General features: G+C 40.2%; 1 long non-coding RNA gene across 1 annotated transcript; it reads left to right on the top strand.

Annotated features, from left to right (window-relative positions):
- Positions 1 to 1,427: 1,427 nt before the first annotated feature.
- Positions 1,428 to 16,952, top strand: LOC120398168. Its single transcript, XR_005594220.1, has 3 exons — positions 1,428 to 1,669; positions 9,095 to 9,200; positions 16,767 to 16,952. It is a non-coding gene; the product is annotated as an uncharacterized LOC120398168 (long non-coding RNA).
- The last annotated feature ends 4,409 nt before the right edge of the window (positions 16,953 to 21,361 follow it).

The following is a 21,361-nucleotide window of genomic DNA, read 5'->3' as shown; positions in this document are numbered from 1 at the left end:
AAAACCATGCATGCACTTAAGTGTGCGAGTTCAGGGCCTTTGTCTGAACTCAGGCAAATCTTGTTATCAGCATAAAGCAGGTACTGAAATTTTCCCTTTGGCTCCTTCTAGTGAAATGTAGTCCACCAGCGGAGAGGACCCTGGGCTGTGAATCAGGGCTTGTCTTCACTACAGTGCTACATGATGCAGTGTGTCTGGGGAAGACACACTATGTCCACAAGAGAGTGCTCTACCGTCAACATAGTTGCTCCGCCTCAAATACTTTTACATTTGTAAGTTGCACTTTCATGGTAGAGATCGCACTACGGTATTTGTATGAGGTGAATTGAAAATGTGCAAATATTTGTAATAAAAAATAAACTGAGCACTGTACACTTTTTGTATTCTGTGTTGTAATTGAAATCAATATATTTGAAAATGTAGAAAAACATCCAAAAGTATTTATAATAAATGATATTCTATTATTAAACAGTTCAGTTAAAACTGAGATTAATTGTGATTAATTTTTTTAATAGTTTGATAGCCCTGGAGGTAAGTATTATTAAATATACATAAAGGGTTTAAAAAATAGCCTTGTGGAAAGCTCTGTACATACGAAGTATTTAAATATGCCTCAGGTTAATGGTTTAACTGGCACAGAGCCCTATATTTATGTACAGCTGTTTCCTGGAGATCCTACTTTATCAGTCTTACTGGTCTGCTGTTGCACATGTGAAGATTGCATCTCTAGTTGTCTGAGACACTATGCTCCATCTTATACACTCTCCATAACATCCTGTACAGTTCAGCCTGAAAGAAACTGAAAGAAAAACATTTCCCTTCAGCAAATCTATCTGAAAACTAGACTGCAATGTAGTGACACCGACTTGCACTGGCTTTTGGCTCTAGTCTCGTCTAAACCCTAGGCGGTACAAGAGCTGCTCCCTCTTGCAATCTGTGAATATGACTGACAAGCATAGCTGAAAATGGTTACAATTAACAGAGGTGGGAACTACTGCTATGCATGCTACTCTTAAAGGCATATACACTCAAATGTATGTTCAGTTGAACACTGAAGGGAGTTATACAGGCATGAAAAATACATTTGGGTTGGTAATTCCATGGAGAACATTATCTTAATGGAATGTTAAGGTTAAGGAGTTCTGGCAGCTGGGCTTGGGCAGGGATTTAAAGGGCCCGGAGCTCCGGCCCTGGCAGCCAGGCTCGGGCAGGGATTTAAAGGGCCTGGAGCTCCGGCCCTGGCAGCCAGGCTCCGGTGGGGATTTAAAGGGCCCGGAGCTCCAGCTCCGGCAGCCAGGCTCTGGTGGGGATTTAAAGGGCCCAGGGCTCCCTGCAGTGGGAGGAGCACTGGGCCCTTTAAATCCCCGCCCGAGCCCAGCTGGCTGCTGCAGGAGCCCCGGGCCCTTTAAATCACTGCTGGAGCACTGCCGCCACTACCTCAGGACCCGGAGCTCCATGGCAGCAGGAGCCCCGGGCCCTCTAATTCGCCCCTGAGCCCTGGGATTCCCAGCTGCCTCTGCAGCTAGTAGCTCTGGGGTGATTTAAAGGACCTGGGGCTCACAGCTGGAGCCTCAGGGCCTTTAAATCATAGAAGGCCCCGCCTCTTCCGATTGAGGCTGTGCCTCTTCCGATTGAGGCCACACACCCCGCTCAGGACTCCGGTGTACCAGTAAGTCCTTAAAGTTACTTTCACCCCAGAAGAACCTTTCATTTGATTAAATTGGTTGGACTGTCTGGGGATTTGTCCTGCTTTGAGCAGGGGGTTGGACTAGATGATCTCCTGAGGTCCCTTCCACCCCTGATATTCTATTTTAAAAAAAACAAACAAAAACACTCATCTTAAATTCTAGTGTTTTTGGTGGTGATTCAAGGACTGAAATGCCTACAGAAACTGCTGTTCTGACTTCTTGTTAGCCAGTGGGATGAAACAGAAGTTTACTTTTATTGTTGGATTGGTATATTTTAAGGGAGAATAACTGCCAGTTTTCGGCTGAATCTGCTGTATTTCTCAGCAGTTTGTCCTCAATTTGGTATTCTCAGTTGTGACCCACAAAGGCAGGGTTACAGATGTTTACAGCTTTCTTTATTGCCCTATCTCAGATTCTCTGAGATCTGCAGCAGGAGGGTCACACCTTCCTACAGACCACATGCAGACTGAGAAAGGACTGGTTGAGGAGAGAGGGTTTGGGTAGTGTGAAGGTATATGGAAAGGGACACCATTCCTCTGGGGTCAGAGGCCTGCAGCTGGCTGATTAGCCCCACCTGCTGCATCTGAGAAAACAACTGGAACTTAATTATCTGACACTTATAAAAGAGGGCAGCAGGAAATGGAGGGTGGAGATGGCAACACTGTCCAGAAAGCTGAGGAGTCAGGAGCAGGGCCGGCTTTAGGGGCAGGTGACCGCTTGGGTGCCAGGCTCAGGGGTGCTGTTTTTGTTGTTAACGAGAAAAGGGAAAATAGAATGTTTGAAGTAAAATGTTTCAGGTATTCCATATGTGGATTCACTTTTCATGAGCTTCCTAGAATGTTCTGGACCTTTGTAGAATCTCGTGGAACCTTCCAGACTTTGAGCACTATATTTTCCTCCATTTTCCTTGAATCTTCTAGAATGTTGTCAGCCATCCCTTGTGGGTATATGAGGGGCAGGGTATAGCCAGTCATTGAGATACAAGTGACATGAGAGCCCAGCTGCTGCAATATTGCAAAGTTATATATATATTGTGCGATATTAAAAAGTTTAACAAATAGACGGGGGGGCATGCCAAAGATGCTTCTTGCGTGGGTTGCCATTTGGTCCAGGGCTGGCCCCGGCCAGTGGCAAAAAAAAAAAAGTGAGAATTTGGGAGTTGTGTAAATATATCTGTTTTAATATAACCTTTTATTTAGAAAGTAAAAACATTTTACAAATGATTACCACATAATTCCAAAATTGCAATCTTACTAATTACTAATTTTGGATGTAATAATTCAGGAATCTGTTTGTCTCTTTCACTTCAGATTTTGTGTAAAAATTTTACCTTTTTCCTGGATGTAACCTAAAAAGTTTTAGGCTGAGAAGTTGTGTTAGATCGAGCCCAAAACTCAGTGCCATCACCATCAGTTACACAAAAAAAGGGTGACTGTTAATCCTCCTAGAATCATGCCGGGGCCCTCCATGCATTGGCAAAAGGGGCATGCATGAGACCAAACGGTTAAGTGTGCTGTCCCGTACTACTCTCAGCTTCTGCCAATAAGAGAGAAAGATTTGGACATTAAACTCTGATTCCACCATTGTAGCAGTGTGTTGTGTTGAGATCAGTCTGGCCGCTACCAAGACTAATATTTTAACTCTTTTGCAGTACAAATTTCCCCCAGACTTACAAAATTTTTTGGGTGTTTGTGAAGTTTATGCAAAAATATCAACATTTCTCAAAAACCTGCTCAGTAAACTAACAATTTCTGGCTATGCACTAAAGGAATAAAACTTGAGGTAAAATTGATTTGGAAGAAGATGGGTTGTTTGCCTGAAATTTAATTCCCTGTGATTGATTTCCCAGGGATCAGCTACATGTTCCCAGAAAATCAGCAAGAAATATTATACCAGTTTATCCCACTAGTAATTCAACTGCATACTACAACTGCAAGAAACTTTGGGCACAAAATCATCCTAGGTTTGAGTTCAAGAATCTCATTCCATGCTCATGAAAGTTCAGGGAACATGCACAACATTTTTTCATATAGAGGTAAAGCTGGCAAACCTCCCTCATCACTGATGGCCTCCTTTTTTTCATCCCCATGAACACATGTAAGATGGTGACATGCTGTATAAAGAGAAATTGAGGCTATGGGGATAAGAGTTGGTGGTTGTGAGTTCCCACTTGTTGCCTAAACTTGAACATCAAAGTGAAGTTGTAGGATAAGGTTCACCGTCAACCTTTGCAAATCAACTGCAGGGTCTAGTTTCTGAATGGAACCATGTGAGACCATTACAGGGCTACTCCATATCTTTGCTTTACCACAAATCCTATTGCTTCATGTTACCACATTTAGGGTATTCATGGGTATTCATTCCCTGCCAGGAATGATAAGGATTTGCTCTACAAGGACTTTTCAGCCCAATGTTAGTTCTGTCTGGAACTAGGTTATATATGTGCTGACAAAAACTAAACCTGATACTACTGCCATGAAGAATTTTTCTTTTGGGAATTTAAATTTTTACCAACCTGGTAATTCAACACTCATCACGTTCCTGCCAAAAATCATGTCTTTGGTCCTCTGAAGCTGTATCTTGTCTGTATCTGCCCCCGTCTTTATTAAATATCAGTTTTTCTCCATTACATTTGTCCTGCTACTCTATGACGCTATAAAGAGTCGCATAGATTTGCTGTATATGACCATCCATTCTCTAAATCCTGCCAGGAATAATTTAGTGTAGTTCACTTGGAATTCAAAACAAGATTTTCCTTCTTATGAATTACATGCATGTCCTGCCAGGAATCACATATGGTAAGTATATCTGGCTAAGATCCAAGCCATTCTGTATGTTTGTGCTGTCAAGAGGAGGCCATGTGGTCTAGCTCAAAGGGGTCAGGGCCCCAAAGGACTCTGGGTACTAATCTACACTGAGATATTTGTACACTGAGTGACCTTAAGTAAATGTTTGACTTCCTTGTGCCTCAAGTCAGCCCTGCTAGAAAACAGCAAGTCAGGTAATAGGGCCTGCTGGATTAATTGTGTGTGTGTTAAGTATTTAACTAACAAAATGATTCATGGATATTTGCCCTGCTGTATAGTCAATTCCTTATGTATCCTACCAGAGAAACTTACATTAGATTTATCTTGACAAGAGATCAATACTTTGTTGCTCAAAATCATATACTGTACTAATATCCTATTAGAAAATCAAGCCCCACTTGCATGTCTGCCCTTCAGTCATTTGGATTCCATATTATTTGTCTTTTCTCCTTTTCAGATTGCTGTAACTTATTTTTCTACTCTGAAATTCAACACTTAAAATACTATTCTTTATTATTATTATTTATTATTAAACATATGCCTTTTTTAAAGTAATCTGCTTTAACGATTGCTTTAAAAATTCAATGAGCTTTAGCAAACCTTTTTGTGGGATGGTGTACTTAAATTTACAGATGGCTTAACTGGGCGTGATTTGCCCAAGGTAACCAGTCCGTGGTAGAGCTGGGAATAAACCCCAGTAGCCCTTCCTGTCATTTGCTGTAGCCATTATATAATATTGCCTCAGTGATTAATTTTTACCACTAATCATGTATCTTTTTCTTACTGAGAATTTAGCCCCAGAGTTTGTCCCATCTGAAGTTTAACAGAATTCTTTTTTACCCCATTTCTGAAATCATATGTTATACTACTGTGTCAGAGAAAAACTCAGTTCTCACTCTTTGGTTGGGTGCAGCAAAGTCAGATACTTTATTTCTCTAGCAATTGCGTGGAGGGAGACAGTGCACTAGGACACAAGGTTTCCCCCTCCTAGGCAGGTCTCTCGCTCCACGTAATTCCTAGAGAAATAAAGTATCTGATTTGCTGCACCCAACCAAAAAGTGAGAACTGAGTTTTTCTCTGACAACTGGGTTCTTATCTGAAATGTATAATCCTCTATCATTTTCAGACAGCAACCATTCCTAATTGTCCTGGGAGGAATTAATTTTATGTCCCTGCTAAAATGTCTATACAAACTGGTAGGGATGAAATGAATAGTGTTGGCCAGCCAGGATTGAAGATGTGGTAATAATCTGGTAACGTTATTGTAGATTTGTCCTATGCATGACTGAAGGGCTTATTCTGCTGGGAAAATTTGATATACTGATCCCTACTGGAACTACATTTTTTTCCTTTTTTATTCTATATTTCAGGCATAAAAGATTGATGGTGTTATGCTAGGAGGTAAAACAAAAATGTATTGCCAATATGACTTTTACTCACTTATTGTTCTTAGTTGAATGTATAGAATTTGCTGGCAGGAGTTCCTGGTTACCAGAGTTCTGACAGTTGCAAATGCCAGAATAACTTACAAAAAGCTCCCCCCACTCTTCTCCTAGAATTTAAAAAAGAACCCACAAAATTCTCGTGACACTAGTCCTGAGCTTGTGGAACCAGGTCAAAATGGTGGTTTCTGATGCCACTCAAAACACTGTTCAATGTGAGGGAATAGAAGCAGTAATTTTCTTCTGAGCCAAACTCTCTGTAAAATGAGACAGAGTATTTGTTTGAGGGTGATGACTGTTGAGCTACTTGGGCCTAAAAATGTACCCTTTTTCTGAGCCCAACTGTAAGGAGTGTGGGTAAATCATAAGGTGCCATAGTAACTGATAACAACAAATGTTATTGAGAAAAGTTGCAAAAGGGAGACAGACTAAATTAGTTCAAACAAAAAAGCCTACTGATGTAATTCAAGGACTGTGTTTAAAATCATGTCTGATAGACAAGAGAAGTGTGGAACCAGAAATAAGTGAATCAAAACTGGTGTGTCAGAAACAAGCCTAATTGGTGGACAAAATAATGAGGGGATGGGTTATTCTGCCCATTACTCCCTTTTGGGGTCCTTAAAAAAAGAGAGAGACACTTTGGGGGTGGGGGGAAATGGGCTACGGGAGTGAACATCATGGCTGCTACCCACACTCTCCTGGGACACTGGACCTTCGTCATCCAATCCTGAGAGATGTCCTGATCAGACCAGGCCAGAGAGAGTGAGACCTAGACAGGGCCGCCCAGAGGTGGGGGCAAGTGGGGCAATTTGCCCCGGGCCCCACAGGGGCTCCTTTCCGCTTCTTCTTCCGCTCCAGGTCTTCGGTAGCAATTCAGCGGCAGGGGGTCCTTCCACTCTGGGACCTGCCGCCAAAGTGCCCCAAAGACCTGCGGCGGGGGGTCCTTCTGCTCCGGGACCCGCCGCCGAAGTGCCCCGAAGACCCATGGCAGGTGGTCCTTCCGCCCTGGGACCTGCCGCTGAAGTGCTGGGTCTTTGGCAGCAATTCGGCAGCGGGGGGCCCCTGCTGCGGGTCTTCGGGGCACTTTGGCGGCGGGTCTCGGAGCAGAAGGACCCCCCCGCCGCCGAATTACCACCGAAGTGGGGGCCCCCTGAATCCTCTGGGTGGCCCTGGACCTAGATGACATTACCATGTCTACTGGCTCTGGTTGACTCCCAGTCTTTCTCTCTCTCCCAGCCCTGACATGTTCACCACCCTAGTCCTTCTCTTTCCTATTTCTCTCCGCTTTCCTTCTGTCTAGTAAGAGTCTGGTTTAGCTGACCAAAACTGCATATTTTGCAACTCTGATGTAAGCCTATGACCAGGAAGAAGGAACTCAAAGCAATGCCTCAAAGAACCCAATGCTGGTATAAGTTTTCCAGGTCGCCGAGTGGCTGATGAGAACGTGTGCTCTGTCTGTGTGTCCCCAGCAGCAAGATTGCATGTAAGAATCCTCACCAGAGACAGAAGCTGCATTTTCTATCTTTTCTCTCCCCTTTTTGTGTTTCTCAGTGTTGTATTCTAGGAAATGAAACTGGACTTTAACAACAGCAACAATGATGTCTCCAGCCAAGCTCAGCTAACTTCTCTTTTCCCCCAAAAGCAGTTACCATCTTTGATGCCATCTAGAAGACTGTTGAACAAGGGTTTTTTCCTTCTAAAAACTCTCCATCTAAAGAGGTTGGGTCAAGAGATGTTAAAATAAAAACCTTACTTTACATTTCAAATGCTTTAACTGTTTGTCCTTTTCTGTATCTTTTTAATAGACTAAAAGCATGTTTAATGGTATGTCTGTGATACTAAGAAGGCTAAGGTCTCTATACACCAAACCTCCGTATACTTGTTTAAAACTGTTTAAGGTTGGACAATGATTGGGATATGTTAGTACCTTTGACCCATATATTCCATCTAAATTAATATAACAAGACTCAGTCCCAAAATTATTGGAGAAAGTACAAAGGATAATTGCATGGACAAGTCTCTACAACCATTGCGAAAGATCTGTGTATGCTTCACAGTCAGTGCTAACTGGCTTTACATTTAGCTTTGATGTGGGAATTATATTTGAATTTCAGCCTGGTTGTGCTAACGTAATACTGCCAGGTGAGATTTATCCAGTGTGTGTTTAGAATTTCATTAGAAGTAATTTATTTTATCCTATGGGCACAAACTAGCTACTGACTAACCTGACATTTTTCCTTTAATCCACGTGCTAGGGTTAGTCTGCTGAAAATAAAGATAATGCCTTCACTCTCCAGTGATATCACCTCATCCTTCTCTTTGTTTCTTTATCCTTTTCCAATTTATGGGGCTGATCTTCCATTTGGGGAAGTCAGTGTCAAAGGTCCCATTCATAGTGCAGGATCAGGTCATTTTGGTCTTCTTTCATGCTGACTCATGCCTGGAACAAATTGCATATAAAAATGCACCAGTCTCCCGCTCTATTAATCCTTCCTGAAAATCTATTCAGCTATGAAGCCCGTAAAAACTAGCATATATCACTGTGATGTCATCAAAACTAATGTAGAGTGTGTGTGTGTGTGTGTGTATATGTATGAAATATTAAATAAATGTTATAATTGTTTTCTGAGTTCTCTAGTCTTGTCTGATTTTTGGAAATACATTTCTGGGACCAATCCTGCAAGTGACTGTTTATAGATGGACTGTTAATTGAAGGACTGGGTGTTTGGATTGTAAACCACTGATCCTGCATACACTTACTCAGGCTCAAATTTAAATTTATGCATAAGGCTTTTTAGGACTGGGGCCCATGTTTTGTTTGCACTTTGTACAGCAGGAAGCATACTGTTAGTGTTTCACTAATAATACATAATCCCCCAAATGTAGTCAGATTTCAATCAAGATACATTTGTTGGAACGATTGTTAAATATATATGGCTTGCTGGATCCTATTTTATAGCATTTACAAGCAACTCTGTCTCATAATTTTATAAATTAAAATACTCAGAATAAATACTAAATAGAAATATTTTAAATAAAAAAATCTGCCGAAAGTGTCAGTAGCCTTATTTATAAGACAGCAATAAACCTAAAATGAAGTAAGAAAAAAAAATTAAAATCAAGCATCAGAGCATGTTCTCTCTTTTGCATATTCCAGGGACATCAAGGAATAAAGTCATGTGGGGTGACATTTCTGAGAGTCTGTCTCTTTGTTATGGCTAGTGCTCTAGCAGGCTGGATATTTCTGTCACATTGGTGCTTAGGTAAGTACTATTTGTTTACACCAGACATGAAATGAAACTGGTACATACCTAAACTGGTAATCCTGAACATTTTATCAAAAACTGCACTTCCAAGGATCTAGCTGTAGAAGTTCTGTGGGATTCTTTGGTTCAGCTGCCACTAAAAGCCTGGAACTGAAATTCAGTGATAAAAATTATATTTGTATTAGGCTCTTGACTTTGCGGACAGCCTTGAACTCTTGTGAAAGATGAAGCCCGTATGGGTAAACATGGGAAGTGTTTCAGACAATATGAGGGCTACGTGAACAAACAATGAGGAGAAAGGGTATGTAGAGGCAGACTGATGATAACCCTGCAGCCAGCTGCTCTAAGCAGGAAACACACGACCTTCTGTAAATGCCTGTCATGGTTCTGGTAGTATATATTCTGGTTATGAGGGTAACAGAAGGTTGTCTTCCTACTTCTGCTCCATTATCTGGTTGAATCTAAAAGCAGGTTGCTTTATCTTCCTGCCCTAACCTTTATCAATATTTCAGAAAACCACCGCATAGGTAAAAGGTATGGTTCTCAAGTTTGATTATATATTCTGAGTGGATTTCTCCAGTAAAAGAACATTGTTGACAAGCTGTGGGGTTATGAGCCTTTGGCTCTTTGCCTGGTTCTCAGGGTAAATGTACAGCTTTTTCCCCCCTCCATCCATCAACATACTAACACTGTCAGTCTGCAATTGACTTGCCTTCTTACAGTAAATACAAGTAGTACTTGAAGCACATATTGTCACTTTCACAGCCCATATGTTCTTAGCAGGTTTCTCAGGTGCCTAGTGCACTGTAAAGAGAGGCTATTCACCAGTAACTGTAGTTACTGCTGCTCAGGAGGACTAGTGAAGAAGAGGAAACATCCAGCCCCAAGACTGGAATGTATTAACCCATGATTGCCTAATTGGCGGCAAGGATCACCGAGATAAAAGAGAGATAAAAATTAGTTTCCCTGACAACATGAGAAATTATTTGTAAAATGAATAGATTTTAATGCCAGAAGGGACCACTAGACTATCTAGTCTGACTTGCTGCGTAGCACAGCCCATAGAATTTCACCCAGTTATTCCTGTATTGGGGCTGGTGGTCCACAGAAGAAGGCAATGAGGTGTTCCAGTGAAAGCTTTTCAGCCTCTTAGCGCTGTTCTGTTTGGGGAAATGCCTTTACAAGTGGAATGTTGGAATAAAACTAGTCTAGGAGATTGGATTTTTTTGTTTCTTTGTTTTTTTAGATTTGGCTGAATTTCTGCCAATATGACAAATTAATCCAGGCATATCTCCATTGAAATAAATAACAAATACCACTATAAAAGGCTCTTACTATTAACTCTGTTAAAAATATTAGCAGAATAACAGGCCAAATGCCCAGAGAAATCCAGTTTAATTCCCTAGTTCTGGTAGAGCTAGTCCAAGCCATTATCATATCTCCGGCCCAAAGGTTTGTCTTCCTAAGGTTCTTTGACATTGACTTAGTCTTGTAACATATCTCACTTTTTAATTTTCTTGATTTGTCTGTCAATTTGATATTTAATAGAAGTACCTACTTGAATCATATCGTAAATAAAATAAACAACTCACGATAAACATAATCGGGACAGGGCAGACCACCAAATACTTGCCCAGACTGAATAAAATCCAATGAAATCAATAAGGGATTTAAATAATTTAAGAATCATGGAGACACTGGGGTAGTTTTTAATTTTATTTTTAAAATGGCATTTTCAAAAGGGACTTGAAAGTCAAAGTCCCAGTGACTTTCAATAAGAGTTAGGTTTCTAAGTGGCTAAGTCACTTTTGAAAATGAGGCTTCTGACCAGGGCAAGATAGTTACAGTTCTGGGGAGCTGCGGGGGAGGATGGATGGGGATTGGCTGGTGCCTTTCTCTGTGTGATTCGTGAGTGGCTTAGGGAGCATTCATGCAATTTGGCTGGGTGTGGGGCTCCACATGCCGTTGTACTGAGTGATAGCAGCGCCCGGAGGGGTTTGTTGTTTTTTACTGGCAAAGCATTGTAAGAGAGAAGCCAGGCTGGAGAGCTAAGAGTGCACAGCGATACCCCAGTTCCAGGTTGTACCCAGGGAATCTAAAAAAACTTTCAAAATGTTAAGACTCACAATGCTCCTGAGAGGAAGCCAAGTATTACAACACCCATTTTATAAATGAAGAAACTGTGGCTCAGAGAGGTTGATTTTCCCAGTGTCACTTATGGTTAGCCTAGGTTAGGAAAGCAGGGCATCCTGCTTAGCTGATATGTATTAGCTAACCTTAGCCTAACCATGACCTTTGCTTAATATGTGAACGTAATCTGAACTGTGTTGGAGAAAAGTTTGGGGTTAGCTAACCCAAACTTAACCTCAATTTATCTTTCTAATCTACACAGTGTCAGTGACAGAGCTGGGAATAGAATTCAACTGTCCTCTGCTCTGTCAACTGAACAACGGAAACCTGCAGATGAGAAAATCCATGTCATACCATACTTGAAAAGACTAAGATCTGGGCCTCAATAATTAAGGTAAACTAATCAAGTTAGGTACAAAATGTGAATCCATTCTATCCTGACGTACAATATCTGAGCAAGCTTTCTGTCCCCAAAGTATTTACTGATGATCCAGGTCAGCTGCGTGTACCACCAGTATATTTTGTTATAACCAGAGGTAAAAACACAAAAAATGTATACACACAACAACAGCAGTCTCTTGTTCAAGGTATGCTGTATGTGCCTTTATTAAATCTTTCTGCTGGTATTTCTTTTGCGTTTCAAGCTCACATATTGTTTGTTTTGTCCTGGGTTTGAATTGTATTTGACCGGTTGCTTGGTTTTGTTTGGACAACGATCAGGGTTTTCCTTTATATTTAAAGTTATGCTAAGGCTATTTTTTTCAGAAAAATAGTATCAAGGCATCAAGCTAGAATATGAATGCCAGGAAGTAGCAGTAGAATTAAAATGAAGGCTGCACCAATTTTGCTTATCAGTTCTTTATTTTACTATTAATTATTATTTTTTTTGTGCTCAAGGGTATGCTGGGCACTCCTTAGAAGACTAGAGAGAGACAATCTTTGCCAGAAAGAGTTTACAATCCTATAAAAATGTGTACAACTCTTATGATATTTCTTACGCAACTCTTTTGATATTTGGTGGTTTTCTTAAAGCCCCCGATGCTGGAATAATGTGATTTCATGGGAATCTCAAATTTCATTTTAAAAAGATAAATTCTGAGTGGTTGTGGTTAAAGGTTGAAATATGACCAAAATACACCTGAAAGGCTCAAGAGTCATAAGGCAAATAAAAAGAACCAAAAATATCGCTTTTAAAAAAAATTAAGCTAATTTCATGATTTTGAGTAAGCCTGACTCATGAGGTTTGAACACTCAAGAGTGGTAATGGTGCACATGAGTAGCCCTATTGACCTCAATGGGTTATTCATCTTAATAAAATTAAACCCATGCATAAGTCTGTGCAAGATTGAGGCCTGCGTTTTAGATAGGAGACGTGAGTTACAAACAGTAGTGGAGGGATAGGGTGAAGAGGGCTGAGTTGAAATAGCAGTGCCATAACATGGTTACCCAATTTGGGCATATGCACAGCATAGTGCTTCAGTTAAGGGTTTGTTTTTTAGGAAAAAATGTTACCTTTCTCAGTATAGAACATTCAGATAAGACAGTGAATGTTAATGATTCACTTATTCTGGGCATCCTGGAAGAGATGAGTTTTTGGGACTGATTGATTTAAAATGAAGAGTGTGCGGTGTCATGCTGGACCAGAGTAGGGAGGGCATCCTCATTGTGTGTAGGCTGAACGACCTTGTAGTTTAAAGATCATGTGATTTCAACTGGATCTGTAACCCTTCCCAGCTGATCTCCTTGGCCCACCCCACTCTCAAATGGGCCATCGCTGGCCTGAAGACCAACACCATGAGGTCTGGGCAAGGCAAGAAATTAGGCCCCAAGGCTCTTGGTACACATACAGGAAAGAGTCATTCTTGTGTGCAATGAGAAGTCCCTTCTTCCATGGCTCAAAGGCTGTCAAGGAGGTGAGTCTGAAGGGAAGATGAAGAAGCTGCTGTTACCACACCCTGATGGGTAAGAGGGGTGACACTAACAGCTCTGTGGCTACTCCAAGGAGTTACACAGGCATTTCTTCCTGAAGCTTCTTCCCACTGTCCACTAGCAGGCGCTGGATGCACTACGTATGGCCATACACATTTACATGGCACAAAATCCAAACAACTCTAAAAGTGAGGGAATATTGGCTATGCCCCTGGTTTGGGCGCATCTCAATCGATAAGTGGTGTTGTTGCCTAAATGTTCTGATTTTTATCAGTGCTAAGTTTTTGTCTATAATTCTACAGCTCTGTGTGTGTGTGTATATACATATATATTGGTGAGTTATATAGCACACCATAAATCAGTGCTCTGGGAAGTGTTTTCCTTTGCTTTTTAATTCTCTAGTAGCTTCATATGACACAAAATGATTAACAGACATCTGTGAGGGATGCTATGTATCGGGATGCCATTGTTTTATTAACTCAGAAACTGCATTCCAGAATAGACTGATGGTCCACATCTAGGTCAGTATGCAATGTTACTGCTTCAAAAGGCTGAATAAAACACCCACAAATCACTTATTAGTGCACTGCACTCGCATTTCCTCCAACTCACACTGCCTTATGGGCTGATGCATGAGGATCAATAGCCCTTGTAATTTTTTTTCACAATAAACTCAGGTTTGTTAGGTGCAAAACAACCTTTTGGAGAAAATACTTGCAGATTTTATTTCGAGAGAGAGTTTCCTTGTGGCTTTATAATGCTCTTAGGTTTTCTCTGAGCTGTAACACTATAAAGTGTTTATACACAGGTTTCAGTTACAGTTACAGCTGTGACTGATTCTGGCTGACATTAAGTACGTAGTAAAGTATTTCAGTGCTTTAGCATTTTCTAGATATTTGGGCACCACATCTTTCCTATTTTACTTCACATCTGTGCACTTGCTATCCATGGTGTCCATCATGTATTGATGCCATCTCACCCTGCTTAGCTTGTGAGGATTGACAAAATCAGAGCCTAAGTGTAGCTCCAAGCAATAGGAAAAATTACATTGGGCCCAATTCTCTCTCTGCCTTGCACCTTATTACACCTATGAAAAGTGTGTGTAAAACCCTACAAGTTTACATTTTTACAGTTTACAGTTCATTTTGCGAAGTGTAAATGATAACTTTTGGTGCTAACACAACTAACATGCGAGATCACGCTCACTGGAAGAAAGGAATTTTCTTCAGCTTCTTTGCCTCTTTATCCTTTTCCCCCCCATTAAACAGAATTGTAGCCAATTAGTTCATTTTATCATCCACTGATCATTGTATTATGTGATGTTATGGTCAAATTATATGCTATTTCATATATAATCAATGTATGCTAAATCGATTTAAGTTGTAGGATTATCGAAGTTTAGAACTGATAAGTATTTAGGAGTGATGAGTGTGTATTAGTTAGATAAGTAAAGCGTGGCTGATATGCATGGCCTAGAAGCTGAGACCTGTAAGATTTTAGCTTAATCATATTAGGCCGTAGGCTTACAAATGCTTGACACGAGTGGGTGACCTAGGAATAACCCAATGCCTCAAAGGTCTCATGATTACTGTAAAGATGCGCCAATAGGCAATTGCAATCGACTGTAAGGTATTGTCCAAGACCACAAGATTGTAACATCTTTGAATGTCTGTGTTGACCACATGGTATATGCTGTGTGTAGACGCAAATGAGTATAAGAGGAACTATAAACAACCTATGAAGAATGGGCACCCCTATATTCATGGTGTGGATGTACAGATAAGGAAAAAAGGGTTGACACCTTCATGTGTACACATAAGGTGTTAGGTGTAGTTAGAATTACAATATATAAAGGGTTCCCTGGTTGGGTAAAAGTGAGAATAGTCATGGGAAAAACCCCAGCAGGAACTATCCCTCTACTGATGATCAGTTGGCAAGAAGTTCATTGGACCCTAGAATATCAGTGAGGATGTGAGTATGACTACAGTTATTATTAATGCGTAGGCTTATGTAGGATATCTATATGCATGGGTAATTGTAACTTTACTTATTGCTTTAATAAAACTTGTAGTACAGATAAGACTTTGTCCTTGTGATTGTGTCTGTGGTCATTATCCTTGGGCTTCATGTGTTCCTAGAGCCTCCAAATTTGAGAAAAGCCCCAGAGGCAATTTTATTCTGTTGAGTTTGAAACTATAGCAGCCAGAGCGAAACCCATGGTGGTGTAATACATCACTAAATTCATTTTAAATAAAATAAAAAGCTACAGAATACAGTGAAGCATATAGAAAATGTGTGAGAGGATTATCCATAGGAAAAATTGTCAAAAGGAGACCCAATCCTACATACTGTCACTGAGATTTTTTTCATCCCACTCATACGTAGAGACGCAGTCCATTGAACTTTTTGAAATTCACTAATTAAAAAACACAATTGTCTGATTTCAAAGCCTCTAAACAGTATGTCCTGGTTTTTTGTTTTTTGTTTTGTTTTTTAATTCCTCAAAGAAAATTTTTGTAAAGCGGTTTTTTACTTGCTGGCTGTGTTTTATAAGGGTTCCTCCATCCCCTGACTTTCATGCTAGCTGCAGATTGAGTGTAGGTCCTCAGATCAGCCCTTGGATAGTAGCTACGTTACCTTGCCATGGTGAATTTACATTTCCAGTTTTATTTTTGCAGTTTGAATTGTTCCTATTAAATGAGAGAAAAAATAGATTGAGAGAGGATGGCTGTTACCTTTGCATATAACAAATAGTGCATTGAAATTTAATACATTTTTATACAATGTGAATGAATGTGTGATTCATATGAGATTCATACATGTAGTCAGAAGATTTTAATTTAGTAGGGTACCATCTCAAGCACATGGAGGTCACCTCATATAGAATAGACCTGGGGGATATTCACCTAGTCACCTCTTTTGAATGTGTAATATGCAAAGACTTACATTTTTGTACATCTTTAAGGAAAAGGCCACATAAGATTGCTCCTGTTGGGTACTGTACTCACAAGCCCTTTCCTAGGGATCTTCTTAAGGATCTTGAGATAGGGCAATGCATTAGGAACTGCCAAATACATGTATGATCAAATTTTTATGTGGAATATAGTGAGTGTGGTGAGTTAAGGAAAATACATGAAATGAGTCACACAGTGCACCCTTCATGTGACACACTTCATTCTAATATCTCATGCATTGCAGTACCCTTCTCAAATTCCTGCTGAAATGCTTTAGCTGACAATACTGGATCACACTGATGCCTGGTGTTGCGTATTAGGATTATTGCCAAAACACTGACTCCTACCTTATTTGAAACTGGCTTTGTATTTCACTGCTATATTTTGTGCTGCAGAGATGTTCCTAATTGGCCCATATGAAAGTATATGCAGATATCTTACCTGACATTGATTTATCAGTGTTATGAGTTGTTGTTTAATGTTGTACTGTGACACTATTTATTCATAAGGTGAAATCCAACTGCTTAATTTGCATGTTTTTACTTTTCAGTAGACAGAGTAGAGAGAATGAGATGGTTCATTACAAGTGAATTGGATCTCTGCAACAGTGAAGAACGGTAATGAAAATTCTCCTCCTGTGCCAGAGAGATTCTGCCAAGATGAAAACAAATTCAGATTAACAGTAACTTTAACATGGTCAATATTGGAACAGTTTCATAACATGGTATGTGTTCAGTTCAGGAATACAATGTGCTTCCAGGAAGCTCTGTTAGTGAATATAGACTTGGAGGTTTATCATGAGTTTTAAGACATTAAATTAAATGTTCTAAATACATTTAGTTTTTGATTTTGTGGGACAACAGTGTAAAGATAATTAAATACCAATTCATTATCACAAACTTATATTGAGCAATAGGAATTATGAAATACATAATTGTGACAATTCTTAACCTTTCATTTTTTTTAATCAAGTGACTTTATTAACCTACAACAGTTGTATTGTAACTAAACAGAAGCATTTATTGTAATGTTTGGATTCTAATTATATTACAATTGATTACTTAAAAAAGATTAAGATCAAAATCTGCTCAGAGATCCACTTTGCATAGTTCTTAAAGTGTAGTTTTTGATAGCATCATCTTCATTTATACCATCATCATCACTCCTATAACTGCATTGGTCATTGGGACACCATCATTTATGAGCAATCAACCAGTTGTCTCCACCCCTGATGATTGTGTGTCAGTGCTTGAGTATCCACAAAGTCCATTCCTGTCCACTCTTTTATGTTGTCAGTCCGTCTCTTCTTCTGTCTACCTCTTCTTCTCTTCCCCTGTACTGTCCCTTGGAGGATGATCTTGGATAGGCCAGCTGATCTTGTTACATGGCCATATCACTTCAGCTTGCGCTTCTTCACGGTCATCAGGAGGTCTTCATGTGACCCAGCGCATTGGGTGATGATGTTGCAGACCTCTTCATTAGTGAAGTGGTCGAAGTAGGAGATGCCCAGGATTTTACGGAAGTATCTCATCTCTACTACCTGTATTTTCCATTCAAGTTCTGCCGTAAGGGCCCATGTCTCACATGCTTACAGAAAAATGGAGATGCGTGAGACCAGTGCATGCAACAGTTTGTTTGGATTCCAGGGAGATGTTCTTGTTCCTCCACATTGGCTTTAGCTTTGCCACTGCTGCTTTTTGCACAGTTCTTGCCAGAATTTCTGCCTTTGATCTTTTGTCCGTGACGATTGCCCCCAAATACTCTAACTCTTTCACTGTCTCCAGCTCTTGTCCACTGACCATGGTATGTGAGCTGATATGTGAACAAATCACATTTGTTTGTCATTAGCTTGGTTTTCTCTGCACTGATTTCCATACCATATTTTGCGGAGGTTTCATCCAAATGTTTCACAAGATTGACAAGTTCATCTTCCCTACCCTAACAGGCCATCAATGTCATCAGCAAGCCGAAGATTTGAAATTGTTCACCCCCAATGCTGACTCTGCATGTGTGATCTTCTAGGGCATCAGTCCATTATGTGCTCCAAGTAGATGTTGAACAGTGTGGGCAAAAGAAGGTAGCCTTGCTGGACTCCAACAGTGGTGCAAAACCACTCTCCTATTGTCCCACTGACGAGAACGGCACTGCTGGCCTTGGCATACAGCAGTTAATGGTAAAAATAAGCTTATGACCAACATTGTACTTCTTCATGGCTGCCCAGAGAGCTTCATGCCATACTGTCAAATGCTTTCTTGAAGTCAACAAAACCATGGTAGATGTCCAGCTGACGTTGTAAGTACTTCTCACATAGAACACGAAGATTGAAAATCTGTTCTGTGGTACTTCTTCCAGCATGAAAGCCAGCCTATTCTTCAGCGATGATATTCTCCACTTGTGGCTTCAATCTCTTCAATATGACTTTCAATATCACTTTTCTGAGATGGCTAATTAAGCTTATGGTCCAGTAATTTTGACACAATTTCAGGTTGTCTTTCTTTTGGCAGAGTGATGATTAGTGACTGTGTCCACATGGAGGGCCACTCACCAGTCTGCCAGATCTTATTGCGGATCTTGGTGAGTACATCTATTACTATTTATCATCAGTTCAGCTGGGATGTTGTCAATACCTGTAGCCTTTCCGTTCTTCAGTGATTTCACAGCTCTCTCCACTTCTTCACACAGTATTGGAAAGTCATCATCCTCTGTTGAATCTGGGCTATCTAGAACACTAGGATCTCCATTTGTTGGGTGATTGTATAGATCAAAGCAGTAATTTGTCCACCTATTGATGATGTCCTTTTCTTCTGTAAGACTGTTCCCTTCTTTGTCTTGATTTGCATTAGCTTTGGTCCATCTTTCCTTTATCAGATTGTTGGTGCCACTAGGCCTGAGTAAACCAAAGTTGTGACTTTGGGCCTGAAGTGAACCAAAGTTCTTACATGCTGTGAACTTTAACCAGCCTAAGATGCTAACAGACTGCAAGCAAAATGTGTAATTGTCAGCAATCTCAGCTTGCAAATGTAGGAGTTTAAAACAGCAAAAGCGGCGGGGAGGAGGGGGAGAGGGGGAAGGAAAATCTGTATGCGTTTGTTCTGTCAAGGCCAGAGATAAGCCTGTGGATGAGAACCTTTTCTAACACGCTGAAATGTAATGCCTAATGTAGCTGCTGCTGGGAAGGGAGGGGTGAGGGGGAAAACCGAACAAAAGGCTTACACAAACAAGGGGGGTATAAATGTTGGGACCCCGCCTGTGAGCGGGTGTGCAGGATTTGAGAATGCTTTTCTCCCTGGCACCTTTATTTGGGCTCAAATAAACCTGGTTTTGCTTCTCCACCCTGGTGTGATAATTAGTGCGACGCACACCGGGCAACGAACCCTGCTGTTGCTCCGCCTCGGGCTCTTTGAGCCGGCAACAAGATCTTTAACAATCTGGAAGGCTCATTCGCTATTTTTATTATTGATACACTCTTCAGTTTTAGAGCATTGTTTTTTGATCCATATCTCCTTGGCCACCATCATTCCTTTCTTGATCTTTTTGCCAATCACTCTGTATTTATCAGCTCCCTCATTACTGTTCTTGTCTCTTGTGAGTTCTCTTCTAATGTTTTCTATGTTAGAGCTTGGCTACACTTGAAAATTAATCCAGAATCAGGTAAAGTGTGAATTTAAAGCCAATTAACTATTCCTGATTAATTCAGAATAAGGTAGGGGGTAAATTTAAAGCTGATTAACTATTCAAGATTAACTCCATATCTTAATTCAGAATAAGGTACTTAATTCAGAATAACAGCATCCACATATGGAGTTAATCAGGAATAGTTAATCAGCTTTAAATTTACCCCCTACCTTATTCTGAATTAAACAGGAATAACTATACCAGAGTAACATGTAGAAAAGGCCTTACACTTGTTTAGGGTTTTATCTAATTTACCTCATTGGCCAACTGAAAATGTGGGTTTTTTTGTTTTTGGTCACTAAAGCAAGCAGTTATCACTCTGAATATACACAGGGAGCATATCTTTTGAATACCATGATGCGTTTTTACAGTCACTTTTCGGTGTAGAACTCCACTTGAATGTGGCTCCGTGAAACTGCAATTTGGTTTATACTACTGACCTTAGAATTTTTTCCTCCCCTTGATTTTTTTTTTTAATGTATGTGTGTGTGACCATAGTTACTGGAGGGACCACGCTGAGATTGCTCAAATCAGGGCAAACTGCAAAGAATGGGGAAGACAATCCTCAATTCTGGTGGTTTATTCTAATAATTAGATTAACCTAGTCAGCTACAAAACGGCTTCTACAATACCTTACTTGTTATCCAGAAGCTAAAAATACAGCTCTCTTAAAGCAATCCAGCCCTGGGCTCCCACCCAGACAGCCAAGTCAGATATGGTGAGGATTACTTAAAATCTCATTCACCATATGTAAAGTTCTACCAGTCACAAGAGATTGGACACATTACCCATCAGGTCAATGAATATTTCAAATGTTACTGAAATATATGCTTACAGCTAATTCTTATTTAACTAATCTAAGATTTATTTTTTAAAAAAGTGAGTACTATGGTTACAAGATCATTAGACATACAGATGTGAATAACATTCTTAGGTCACTTTCATAGCAGAGATGGTGAGCTGCTGAGTTGCAAAATGTTCTTCCAGAATCAATTCCATAGGTTATAGTCCAATAGGCATTCCATGTTCAGAATCTGTTTAAATTCTTCCATGAGAAATTTCACGGTAATCCAAAATGGCGCTAGAGTCCTCAGTCTTGCAATTTAAACTTCCCCTGACCAAACTTAAGCAGATCTGAAATGACAGGATCAGGCCCTAGTGTTCTTTTATAGCTGTCTGCCAGGCTACGATAGCCTCTTGACACAGATAATACAGTGGGCGTTCCTTGAGTGAAGAATAGGGAATATACACTGGTGCTTTGAAGTCAATTCTTATTTCCTATGTATACACAGGTAATTGGTTGCATTTATTAGCATAAGGCATTTTACCATTTAAAGGCTCACAGGTAGTTTACTACAAACTTCAAAGAGAAATAAAAACAATGATATTATTACACCACATATTTCATCTAATTGCTAATATTCCCTTTTGATCTCTGAATCAATAGACCATAGTAACAGACAGGAAAAG

The sequence above is a fragment of the Mauremys reevesii genome, linkage group 1 (genome assembly GCF_016161935.1).
Source record: "Mauremys reevesii isolate NIE-2019 linkage group 1, ASM1616193v1, whole genome shotgun sequence".
Lineage (NCBI taxonomy): Eukaryota > Metazoa > Chordata > Testudines > Geoemydidae > Mauremys > Mauremys reevesii.
This window is presented reverse-complemented; position numbering and strand designations above follow the sequence as displayed.